Source organism: Nycticebus coucang, chromosome 1, assembly GCF_027406575.1.
Source record: "Nycticebus coucang isolate mNycCou1 chromosome 1, mNycCou1.pri, whole genome shotgun sequence".
In the NCBI taxonomy this organism is placed as follows: Eukaryota; Metazoa; Chordata; class Mammalia; order Primates; family Lorisidae; genus Nycticebus; species Nycticebus coucang.
The window spans coordinates 190,214,320-190,227,131 of NC_069780.1; the positions used below are offsets into that span (position 1 = coordinate 190,214,320).

At 45.5% G+C, this 12,812-nt stretch overlaps 1 protein-coding gene across 1 annotated transcript in view; it reads right to left on the bottom strand.

Annotated features, from left to right (window-relative positions):
- Positions 1 to 12,812, bottom strand: part of ADCY2 (adenylate cyclase 2) — a 458,247-nt gene that overhangs the window by 24,574 nt on the left and 420,861 nt on the right. The gene's annotated exons all lie outside the window — the stretch shown is intronic.

The following is a 12,812-nucleotide window of genomic DNA, read 5'->3' on the forward strand; positions in this document are numbered from 1 at the left end:
TGGCTGGGGGAAGAGCCAGGACCAATTTTGGCAATCTCTGAAGGACGTGAATACAGCTGGGGGGGGGGGCGTGTGGACTGCAAACTGCTCACTCTCCCACTTTGGCAGAGCTGCAATATGGAGCCTTTGGAGAAATACCCAGGGGGAGCTCAGATCACTGGTCCTGGGATTTCACAATCCTACTACTGCTTGAAAACTAGGGGAACTTCGATGCCTCCCAAATTCTTCAGAGCCAGTGAGACAGGCAGGGTTTAGAGTCATACCCTAAACTCATGAGAGGCTCCCTCAGGTCTTTGGATTGGGCTGCATGTTGTGTGGTAGATGACCTGAGCTTGTCTTATTCCTCCAGAGGATCTAGGGCCGTGGTTCTCAATCTTGCTAATGCTGCGGCCCTTTAATACAGTTCCTGTGGGTTGAGACCCACAGGTTGAGAACTGCTGATCTAAGTGGGGTGGGGCAGGTGGGCAGCCTTTGAGGAGATTTTGGAATGCAGGGTCCAGAATGGGTGGGCCTTGGCCAGCACATAGCTGTGCCGAAGTATCACTGGGCTTCAGAATTGGAAGTGAGCATAAGTGTCACCTCAACATTTATCCACAGGTAACCCTTCTGCTGAACAGGCTCTGGAGATACAAAAGTAATCACAAAATGTGCCCACTGCCCCTGTTGGTTTCGCTCATTCTCTCCTCTCCAGGATGAAAGCCTGGGATGACCTTCATGTCGCTCTTGGGCCACGCAGGGTTCTTGTGCGGTAGTGAGAGTGCTCAGTCCACGGAGCAGTCAAAACTCTGATCCTGGGTGAAAGGGGGGCTTTGCCTGTCCCCAGGAGGGGTCTTGGCAGGGTGTGGAAGGGGGCTCCAGCTTGTGCCTCTACCTTGCACAAGCCCCCTCATCTTACCCCAACTAGCTAGCCAGGTTTTCCAAGCCATCTAGAGCAGAGGATGGGGGAAGAAAGGAGTGACTGACAAAGCAGGACCGTTTTCTATTACCCTCATCCCATCTCTGGGCACTCGGCCCTAGTTTCCTTCAGACTCGCTGCCACTTCCCCCATCCCTGACGTCCTCCTGAGTTTTCTGTGGCCGCACCATGCACCACCCCCCTGCTGCGCATTGCCACTCTCTCATATCCAGGCTCCCAAGTTATTCTTCTGGCTTTTCTGCTGGGGACTCTCCACCCCCCACCCCAGGCAGCTTTGTGAAACAGGATCTAAAACAGCTCTGGGCCAATTCTCCTTTTCTTGCTTAGTGGCTGAGCAACACTCATCACCCCCTGCCGTCCACAACATCAACTGTCCGGTTGTACCCTAACCACACACCCCAGCTCTGTGGGCCCCGATGTCTCACCAGTCATTGCCCTTGGTATGTGCCAGTGTCAGGACCCTGTGCCCTCTGTGTCCCCCAGTAGGAGTGCTTCCTAGGACCACTCAGAGACACACATTGGGGGGGACCTTACAGATTGAGCAGTCTGGTCTGTTTGCTAGGCTAGAGTGAGGGGGAATCCCACCTTTCCCCCTGGGGAAGGGGCTCATTCCCGCTACATTCTGTCTAAACTTTTTTCCAACCTCCAGGCTTCTGGCCAACGCTTAAGCTCCAAGTGGGCCAAGAGGCACATAACTGGTTTTCAAGGAAGGCGTCGGTAAGCTCTGCACACTGTCAAGTGCTGCCTCTGGCATATAGGAGCAACTGTGTGTCACAGACCAAATTCATCTTGACACCCTGTCACACCCCCACATTAAAGGCCTGCAGCTTGCCAGGCTTCTCGCAAGGTGTTAAGAAGCAGGGACAGACAAGACCTGCCCTTAGGAGCGTCTACTTGGAGTGAACAAGCAAATACAGAGAACACGGCAAAGGACAATCAGGCCTACGCATGCCCCGCTACAGAGACGTCTGTGGTTCTCACAAGGCTGGCAACGGGGCCGGGGGGTGGTGGTAGGTTCTAGAAGACATTCAGAGCTGCTGCTGATGCGCAGGCTCAGGTGTCCAACCTTCCAGACTGGCATTCTCACTCATTTACTGAAACAGGAGTGTAATAAGGGCATCCAATCTTGCACCATTCTTCGTTGACCTATGTGGGCACCATTAAGCACCTGTGTCCCCACCTGCTCTTAATGCCTGCTTTATCTAGGGGAATTAAATTAGATAACGCAGGCGCATTTCTTGAAACCCCAGGGGTGTGCCAGCCCAAGCCAGCTACTGAGAAGGAGCAGCTATGAGAAGTGTCTGGTGGTCGCTGGCCGGGCTCTCATGGTGTATGACTGAAATGTCCATGGTGGTATCTGTGGCTCACATGGCTTATTTTGGTCAAGCCTTGGCTCTCTGTGAATGAGGTTGCCTGGCTCAAAATCCCAAAGGTCCCTGCACAACTTTCCTAGTCTGCTTCTTGTTGGAGCAAGCCAACTGGCAGAGAGCAAGATGGCAGCTGAGTAACAGCTTCCTTGCAACTGGGCACTGTGAGTCTGAGGATACAAGACCTCAGGCATTTCTGGCCAGTAGGATCTCCCTTTGAGGACACAGGGAGTCAGAGAGAGACTTCTGGACCCCAAGAGGAGGACAAAAGCAGTGGAAAACTGGCAAGTGGTTGTGTGTGTTTGATTGGTCCAATCCTGCTGGCAGCTATAAGTACAGCAGCAGTGAGACTGCAAACTGGAAAGGCTTTACTTGTTGACTGTTTTGGTGTTTTTGGACTTGGCACTCAGTTGAACTGCTTTGGGGAGAGCTTGGGCAGGAGTGTGGAGAACTTTGGGCATTGTCTAGGGCCTCAGACTGAGCTGCTGAGTCGGATGGAACTAATAGTGTTCAGCTGTGGGCCGCAGGGAGCCATTGTGACAGAACTGCCCCGGCAAGCTCCGCCCTCAGGGTCGCAGAGCAAGGATCAGGCGGGAGCTAGTAACCTAGTGACTGAGCAGCCTAAAGGTGGGGACTGAGCCGCCTTACAACCTTAACCCTCAGAGGCAGAGTGACACAGGTTTTGGCACACTGGGTAAGTGGATAGCCACTTCAGCAGTGATCCCAGTGACAAGTACTTTCCTGGAAAAGCTTCTTCTTAGCCAAGTTTAGAAGTTTAAAGTGCCTTTTAAGAGGGCTGAAGAGAGATTTAGGGTTTCCACACTGTGGGGTTTAAGAAATCAGCAGAGGCCTCCAGTCATATCAGCATTGTGATTAACATCTCATGCTGCAGAAGATCACCTGTTGCCCAGACAATATTCAACAAGATATATATACTGCTTTGTTTTTGTTTATTTTTTGTTGTTATTGTTTTGTTTTTTAATTTCAACCTTTTCCCTATAGATTTTTGTTTTTTTTCTTTCTTTTCTTTCTCTATTTTTCTAGTTTAAAATACAATTTCCCATTGTTCCCTTTTTCAATAATTAGAACTTCATTTTTGCTAGTGTTTCTACCCCTATTATTTGGTTTTTCCCAATTTTATCCTGTTAAGTTTTCTGTTACCTTGTTTTGGTTTGATTTATAGCATTTTTGTCTTTCCTCTCTACTTGGTGGAGGTGGGGTACTGTGTTTGATCAGGCTAGCAAAGATCTGCTGACCTCAAGGGAACCACCCAACCTGGTACCCCTAGAGGTTGGGTTTTTTTTAAGGTTGTCTCAAATTACTCTACTGTACACCAATATTGTTCTGTCTCCCTCTTTCTGTGCCTCTCTTCTTCATGTCAATATTCCCTTTTAACCACCCCCTCTCCTTTCTCTTTTTTCTTTTCTGTCTTTCTTTTTCTTTCTTTTATCCCTTCTTGCTCTTCCACCTTCTCATCCTTCTGGTCCTGTACCAAAAAGACTCATCGAAACCCTAGTCTACAGGTACAGCAACTTAAAGAGCAAGAGAAAGTGAAAGGAAAATTAGGGCAAGGAAACAGATGAAAGAAATCAGTCATGAGGAAGAATCAGCAGAAAACTCCTGGCAACATGAAGAACCAGTCCAGAGCAACCCCCTCAAGGGACTGTGAGGTAGCTACTGCAGAGGATTCCACCTATAAAGAAATGTTAGGAATGACAGAAAGGGAATTTAGAATACACATGATGAAAACAATGAAGGAAATAATGGAAACAATGAAGGAAACTGCTAATAAAGTGGAAAGTAACCAAAAGGAAATCCAAAAACAGAATCAAATAAGAGATGAACGATATGAAGAATATAGAAAGGATACAGCAGAGCTGAAGGAACTGAAGCAGTCAATTAGGGAACTTAAAGATGCAATGGAAAGTATCAGCAAAAGGTTAGACCATGCAGAAGAAAGAATTTCAGAGGTAGAAGACAGAGTTCTTGAGATAACTCAGATTATAAAAGAGGCAGAAAAGAAGAGAGAGAGAGCAGAACATTCGTTCACTGTCAGAATTATGGGACTTTATGAAGCGTTCCAACATACGAGTTGTATGAATCCCAGAAGGGGAAGAAGAATGCCCCAGAGCAATGGAAGCAATACTAGAGAATATTATAAATGAAAATTTCCCAAATATCACCAAAGATTCTGACACACTGCTTTCAGAGGGATATCGGACCCCAGGTCGCCTCATCTCTAACCAAGCTTCTCCAAGACAGATTATGATGAACCTGTCCAAAGTCAAGACGAAAGAAAAGATTCTGCAAGCTGCCAGGAGTAAGTGCCAGTTGACCTACAGGGGCAAATCCATCAGGGTGACTGCAGACTTCTCTAATGAAACTTTCCAAGCAAGAAGACAATGATCATCTACCTTTAATCTATTTATACAGAACAATTTACAGCCCAGAATTCTATATCCTGCTAAGCTAAGCTTTAAAATTGATGGAGAAATCAAATCATTTACTGATATATAAACATTGAGGAAATTCACCACAACAAGACCAGCTCTACAGGAAATACTTCAACCTGTTCTACGCACTGTCCATCACAATGGATCAGCAGCAAAGTAAGCACTCAGAAATTAAAGGACAGAACCTAACTTCCACACTGATGCAAAAGATAAAACTAAGCAATGGATTCTCACAAAATCAGATGAATAGAATACTACCACACTTATCAATTATCTCAAGAAATATTAATGGCTTGAATTCCTCACTGAAGAGCATAGATTGGCTGACTGGATTAAAAAACACAAGCCATCCATTTGCTGTCTGCAGGAAACACACCTGGCTTCAAAAGACAAATTAAAACTCGGAGTCAATTGCTGGAAGACAATTTTTCAGGCAAATGGAATTCAGAAGAAAAGAGGAGCTGCAATCTTATTTTCAGATACATGTGGATTTAAAGCAACTAAGTCAAAAAAGACAAAGATGGTCACTTTATATTGGTCAAGGGAAAAATAGAACAAGAAGATGTTTCAATTCTAAATACTTATGCACCCAATTTAAATGCTCCCAGATTCTTGAAGCAGACCTTACTCAGTCTGAGCAATATGATATCTGATAGTACCACAATAACAGGGGACTTTAACACTCCTGTTACAGAGCTGGACAGTTTCTCTAAACAGAAATTAAACAAAGATATGAGATTTAAATGAGACCCTAGAACAACTGTGCTTGATAGATGCATATAGAACACTCCATCCCAAAGATAAAGAATATACATTCTTCTCATCACCCCATGGAACATTCTCCAAAATTGATCATATCCTGGGACACAAAACAAATAGCAACAGAATCAAAAGAATTGAAATTTTACCTTGTATCTTCTCAGACCATAAGGCACTAAAGGTGGAATTCAGCTCCAACAAAAACGTTCAACCCCACACAAAGGCATGGAAATTAAACAATCTTCTGTTGAATAACAGGTGGGTGTAGGAAGAAATAAAACAGGAAATCATTAACTTTCTTGAGCATAACAACAATGAAGACACAAGCTACCAAAACCTGTGGGATATTGCAAAAGAAGTTTTGGGAGGAAAATTTATCGCTTTAGATGCCTACATTCGAAAAACAGAAAGAGAGCGCATCAACAAACTCACAAGCCATCTTCTGGAATTGGAAAAAGAAGAACAATCTAAGCCTAAACTCAGTAGAAGAAAAGAAATATCCAAAATCAAATCAGAGATCAATGGAATGGAAAACAAAAGAATCATTTAGAAAATTAATGAAACAAGGAGTTTGTTCTTTGAAAAAATAAATAAAATAGATAAACCTTTGGCCAGACTAACTTGGAATAGAAAAGTAAAATCTCTAGTAACCTCAATCAGAAATGATAAAGGGGAAATAACAACTGATCACACAGAGATACAAGAGATCATCTCTGAATACTACCAGAAACTCTATGCCCAGAAATTTGACAATGTGAAGGAAATGGATCAATATTTGGAATCGCACCCTTTCCCTAGATTTAGCCAGGAAGAGATAGAGCTCCTGAAGAAACGCATTTCAAGCACTGAGATTAAAGAAACAATAAAAAACCTTCCAACCAAAATATGCCCTGGTCCTGATGGTTTCACACCAGAATTCTATCAAACCATCAAGGAAGAGCTTATTCCTGTACTGCAGAAATTATTCCAAAAAATTGAGGAGGAAGGAATCTTCTCCAACACATTCTACGAAGCAAACATCACCCTGATACCAAAACCAGGAAAACACCCAACTAAAAAGGAGAATTTCAGACCAATTTCACTCATGAATATGGATGCAAAAATTCTCAACAAAATTGTAGCCAATAGATTACAGCATATCACAAAAGTCATACACCATGATCAAGTAGGTTTCATCCCAGGGATGTAACGCTGGTTTACCATATGCAAATCCATAAACGTTATTCACCATATTAACAGAGGCAAAAATAAAGACCATATGATCCTCTCAATAGATGCAGAAAAACCATTTGATAAAATCCAGCATCCTTTCCTTTTCTTTTTTTTTTTGAGACAGAGTCTCACCCTATCACCCTTGGTAGAGTACTCTGGCATCACAGCTCACAGCAACCTCCAACTCCTGGACTTAGGCGATTCTCTTGCCTCAGCCTCCCGAGCAGCTGGGACTACAGGAGCCTGCCACAATGCCCAGCTATTTTTTTGTTGCAGTTTGGCCGGGGCTGGGTTTGAACCTGCCACCCTCAGCATATGGGGCCGGCGACCTACCCCGTGAGCCACAGGCGCCACCCCAGCATCCTTTTCTAATTAGAACACTGAAGAATATAGGCATAGGTGGCACATTTCGGAAACTGATTGAAGCTATCTATGACAAACCCACAGCTAATATTTTACTGAATGGAGTCAAACTGAAAGCTTTTCCTCTTAGAACTGGAACCAGACAAGGTTGTTCTCTATCACCTTTACTATTCAACATACTGCTGGAAGTTCTAGCCAATACAATTAGGCAAGTCAAGGAAATAAATGGATTCCAGAGTATATTCCACAGTATATTCCAGTCAAACTCTCCCTCTTTGCTTATGACATGATCTTATACTTAGAGAATCCCAAAGACTCAACCACAAGACTCCTGGAAGTCATCAAAAAATACAGTAATGTCTCAGGATATAAAATCAATGTCCACAAGTCAGTAGCCTTTGTATACGCCAATAACAGTCAAGATGAGAAGCTAATTAAGGACACAACTCCCTTCACCATATCGAAGAAAATGAAATACCTAGGAATATACCTAATGAAGGAGGTGAAGGACCTCTATGAAGAAAATTATGAAATCCTCAGAAAGGAAATAGCAGAAGATATTAACTAATGGAAGAACATACCATGCTCATGGATGGGAAGAATCAACATTGTTAAAATGTCTATACTTCCCAAAGCAATCTACCTATTCAATGCCATTCCTATCAAAATACCAACATCATACTTTCAAGATTTGGAAAAAATGATTCTGCGTTTTGCATGGAACCCGGAAAAAACCCCGTATAGCTGAGGCAGTTCTTAGTAATAAAAATAAAGCTGAGGGCATCACCATACCAGACTTTAGGCTATACTACAAAGCCATAGTGGTCAAGACAGCATGGTACTGGCACAAAAATAGAGACATAGACCCTTGGAATGGAATAAAAATCCAGGAAATGAAACTAACATCTTACAACCACCTAATCTTCGATAAACCAAACAAGAACACACCTTGGGGGAAAGACTCCCTATTCAATAAATGGTGTTGGTAGAACTGGATATCCACATGTAAAAGACTGAAACTGACCCACATATTTCCCCACTCACAAAAATTAATTCAAGATGGATAAAGGACTTAAATTTGAGGCATGAAACAATAAAAATCCTCAAAGAAAATATAGGAAAAACACTGGAAGATATTGGCCTGGAGAAAGACTTCATGAAGAAGACTGCCATGGCAATTGCAACAACAACAAAAATAAACAAATGGGACTTCATTAAACTGAGAAGCTTCTGTACAGCTAAGGAGATAATAACCAAAGCAAAGAGACAACCTACACAATGGGAAAGGATATTTGCATATTTTCAATCAGACAAAAGCTTGATAACTAGGATCTATAGAGAACTCAAATTAATCCACATGAAAAAGGCCAACAATCTCATATATCAATGGGCAAGAGACATGAATAGAACTTTCTCTAAAGATGACAGACGAATGGCTAGCAAACACATGAGAAAATGTTTATCATCTCTATATATTAGAGAAATGCAAATCAAAACAACCCTGAGATATCATCTAACCCCAGTGAGAATGGCGCACATCACAAAATCTCAAAACTGCAGATGCTGGCGTGGATGTGGAGAGAAGGGAACACTTTTACCCTGCTGGTGGGACTGCAAACTAGTACAACCCTTCTGGAAGGAAGTATGGAGAAACCTCAAAGCACTCAACCTAGACCTCCCATTTGATCCTGCAGTCCCATTACTGGGCATCTACCCAGAAGGAAAGAAATCCTTTTATCATAAGGACACTTGTACTAGACTGTTTATTGCAGCTCAATTTACAATCGCCAAAATGTGGAAACAGCCTAAATGCCCGCCCACCCAGGAATGGATTAACAAGCTGTGGTATATGTATACCATGGAATACTATTCAGCCATTAAAAAAAATGGAGACTTTACATCCTTCGTATTAACCTGGATGGACGTGGAAGACATTATTCTTAGTAAAGCATCACAAGAGTGGAGAAGCATGAATCCTATGTACTCAATTTTGATATGAGGACAATTAATGACAATTAAGGTCACGGTGGGTGTGGGGGAAGGGGAGAGCAGAGAGAGAAAGAAGGAGGCAGGGGTGGGGAAAGGAAGAGCAGAGAGAGGGAAGGAGGGAGGGAGGTGGGGCCTTGGTGTGTGCCAGACCTTTTGTGTGCAAGACACGATTGCAAGAGAGACTTTACCTAACAAATGCAATCAGTGTAAAAAAAAAAAATTTCAAAGGTTCTATTTGGTGACAAAAATGCACTCTTTCCTACAAATGTTGAGAGTTAGCCCTGACGCCTGTCAAAGGTGCCTTTCAGAAATGTTCTTGCTACCCAGAGGCAGAGAGCAGGCTTCCTAACATAGAGACATTCCCATCTGGGTGCACTGAGCCCTCTTGAGGAGCCTGAGTGGTGCCTGGGCTGAGTCTGGCCCTTAGAGTTAACAGCTGATGGAGAAGAATCAGGAAGTTTTAAGTAAAAAAAAAAACCCAGGGGAAGGAAGGAGGAGGCTCTGCAGAGCCAGCCCTGTGCCCGCACGCCTGGAGCACAGGCCCAGAGAGCACTTTTCATCAGAAGAGAAGCTTCTGGAATTGTTAAGGTGAATCATTCTCGACTTCCTATTTCTGCAGGGAGTTAATTTCCTTTGGACATTGATGCAGCGGGTCAGAGAATAAAAACAGCAAGCACTTTGTCAACATAGGTCATGGTGTAAGCTGTGCTGTGCTGCCAAAGATTGTTCCAGAAGATGATGGAGTGGCAGAAACCTGAAGGAGCCTCATCTCCACCCCCTGGCTTCTAGGTGGTCATCCCCCGCAGGCCCTGCTGTAGAGAGAACGGAGCTGCCTCCGCAGTTTCTCTCAGGGCCCCAGCTTAGCCGCTTTAGTGCAGGAGGCTGTTTATTTTCACAGCAATAATCTCACAGGGAGGTGGCACCGATCCTGATGTATTTTGCTAGTTGTGTCTGAAATGATGAGGTGGAAGCTGATCTCACGCAGGGAAATGAAGCAGGACCTCAAGTTCTACTCCGTTTTATTTTATTTTTTTGGTTGTAGGCATCCCTTGCTTCATTGCACTTTGCAGATACTTTGTTTTTCACAAAACTGGTGCCATTTTTACAACAGCATGTGGTCACTTCCTATCTCTTCGTCAGCACTTTACAGCAATAAAGCATTTTTTAATTAAGGTATGTGCCGTTTTTAGACATAATGCTGTTTCACAATTAATAGGCCACAGTAAACACACAGCTTTTGGGAACCCAAAACATTTGTGTGACTTACTTTACTGTGATAATCACATCATTGGATGGTTTGGAACTGAACTTGCATCAAGATATGGCTGTGTTTGTTTTTGCCAAAGTCTAGTCTCTCGCTATTATTTCCAAAAGACTCACAGAGCTGCATCACCAGGAGCTCAGTGGAAATGGACACCACCAGAACCTTTGCAGCAGGGCTGATGGCCACTCCCATCCTCCCCCAACGCTAAGAACGTTCTGTACCCTCCGCATCCAGGGGTGGCAAGTGAGGCACCACGCAGGTCACCTGTCCCACTGATAGGGGGGCCAAATTGCTTATCTTCTAGTGCCAGACAAGGGAGCAAAATGATCACACGGGGTTTTGCTTTCCACTTTATTCAGGCTCTAAAGAGGTGGGGCAAGAAGGCTTCCCTGAAAGCTTTGGTAAATTCCCAGGGGTGGTGATTCTCAAGTTGTGCCTGAGTTGGATGCACCCGCCTGACAGTAGTGAGACTGGGTGTTTACAGCATGCCAGGCAGTTCTAAGAGCTGCCTGTGAGTTACTGGTTCTAAATTAGTAATAGTCCCTGAGACGACAGAGGCTGAGCCCCCTCCTTCCCCAGTCCCACTACTGGCGAGGAGGTGCCAGGGTTGGGAGAGGGGCTGTGCTCCCAGGGGTGGAAGAGGGCTCTTGTGGGGACCAGGTGCTGTGGATGGCCCTTCACTTTAGGAAGCACCGCTCCGGGCTGCAGGGGACGTCTCTGGGTCCGCAGTGTTGGCATGGTCTGCCCTGCCTGGAGTTCATGGAAATGATCCCACTGCCGGGATGGTTGCTCGGTGAGGGGCGGCCCTTGCTCCTGGAGAAGCCTCAAGAAGGAGAGCTCAGGCAGAGGCGGCAGTGTGGTCCTCCCCCATAGAGGGTACAGAAACTCCTTGATGATGGCTACACTCTTACAAAGCACCGCCTAGCACTGTGAAAGGCTACACATGGTCAGGCCTGCCTGGCCCAGGATCGCAAGGTTAGAGTGACATCCTTAGGTCACGGAAATGGGTTCTTCTGTTTGGGGAAGAAACCAGTCCAGGCCAGGATGGTCTAACTGCCACAGAAATCCCTGGAAGGAAGGGCAGGACCTTGCCATGGTTTATGCACTCAGATGAGTTTCTTTGTAACAGCCTTGCTGTGTGTTTCCAGAAAGAAACAAAATGAAACAAAACAAATACCCTCCCTTACTGAAACTAGCTGAGGAAACGCTCAGACCTTAGATGGCTGGTTAGCCATCTCTGTTCAGCCCTTCGTGGTGGAGTTTGTTTGCAGTGCTGTGCTTTCCCCTAGGGAGGGGATTGCAGCCAACAGCATCTCCCCACACTGATCTTCAGCAGCCAGAGAGCAAACCGGCCCTGGGGAGAGCGCAGGGCCTTCAAGTGGGCAGGACAGGTCTGCCCTGAGTGTGGCGGGCCCTGGGGCCTTCTTTAATGTTCTACTCCCCAACCAAATCTAACAGTGGCTGCTTGAGTAGCTACCACCCTTAAAATCTACCCCAATGAATGGAAACTGGCAGTAGAATTTGGACTATTTTGGCTGTAGAAAGTTCTGGTGGTGCTCTCAGCACAGACGCTGTAGCCTGGGTGCTGTGCAGAAGGGCATGGCCAACTGAGTGTCTCCAGTTTGGGGTGACATCCCTAGTTTAAGATTCAGTGCCCTTGTTCTCCCTCCTGAGCTCTGTCTGGTCACAGATAAGAGAGTACAACTCCAACGACCCTCAGGAGTCCCAGGGTTAAGGGCTCTGAGCATGCCTGCTGGGGAGCATGGGCCATTTGTGCAAGTGGGAATCTGACAGGTTCCGAAACAGGGCTCTGCTACCTTTCCCAGCAGGAAAGCCGGAGTCTGAATGTTCTCTCCTTGTCCCTTTCCCGCCCTGCCATCTCCCAGCTAGTTTCTGGAATGTTCTTTTCAGATTCAGAAGCCACTTCCTCCTGGCAGCCTTTCCAGACTTCCATCTTTACACTTGGAGGATCCCATTCCCTGGAGGTACCTGGGAAGGCGTGGCCGTGTCTACCCCACTCATCTCAGTATCCCAGGGCAACACCTAGCAGCTGACGGCTGGACAAACAGACCCAAGGAGGTCCTGCTAAGGAGAACAGATGGGTCCCTAATAGTGAGATTTCATGTCCCATAACCCACAGAAAAGGAGGCTGCTCAGTAACCTACTGAGTGTAGGAAAAGGCAGGGAAGTGCTCTGTCGTCAATCAGACTTGCTCCGGGACCCAGAAAGGCTCACGGTGGCCTGCACGCTTCTAGTGCCCCCCACCTCCTCCACCACCTGGAGCTCAACTCTAAATGCTGACGCACACTGCTGAAAGTCTGTTCTGAGCCTTCTCCCTCAAGGTGGCTCTGTGCTCCAGTGGCACCAGGCTTGAGCCCACTGGGTAACAAGTTCATCTGCTTCCTTCCCCTGCCCACTCCCAAACCTCAGTGAATTTCCTAAAAACAGGGATCGCACCACCTACATCTCTGAAATGCGCAACACAGAGCC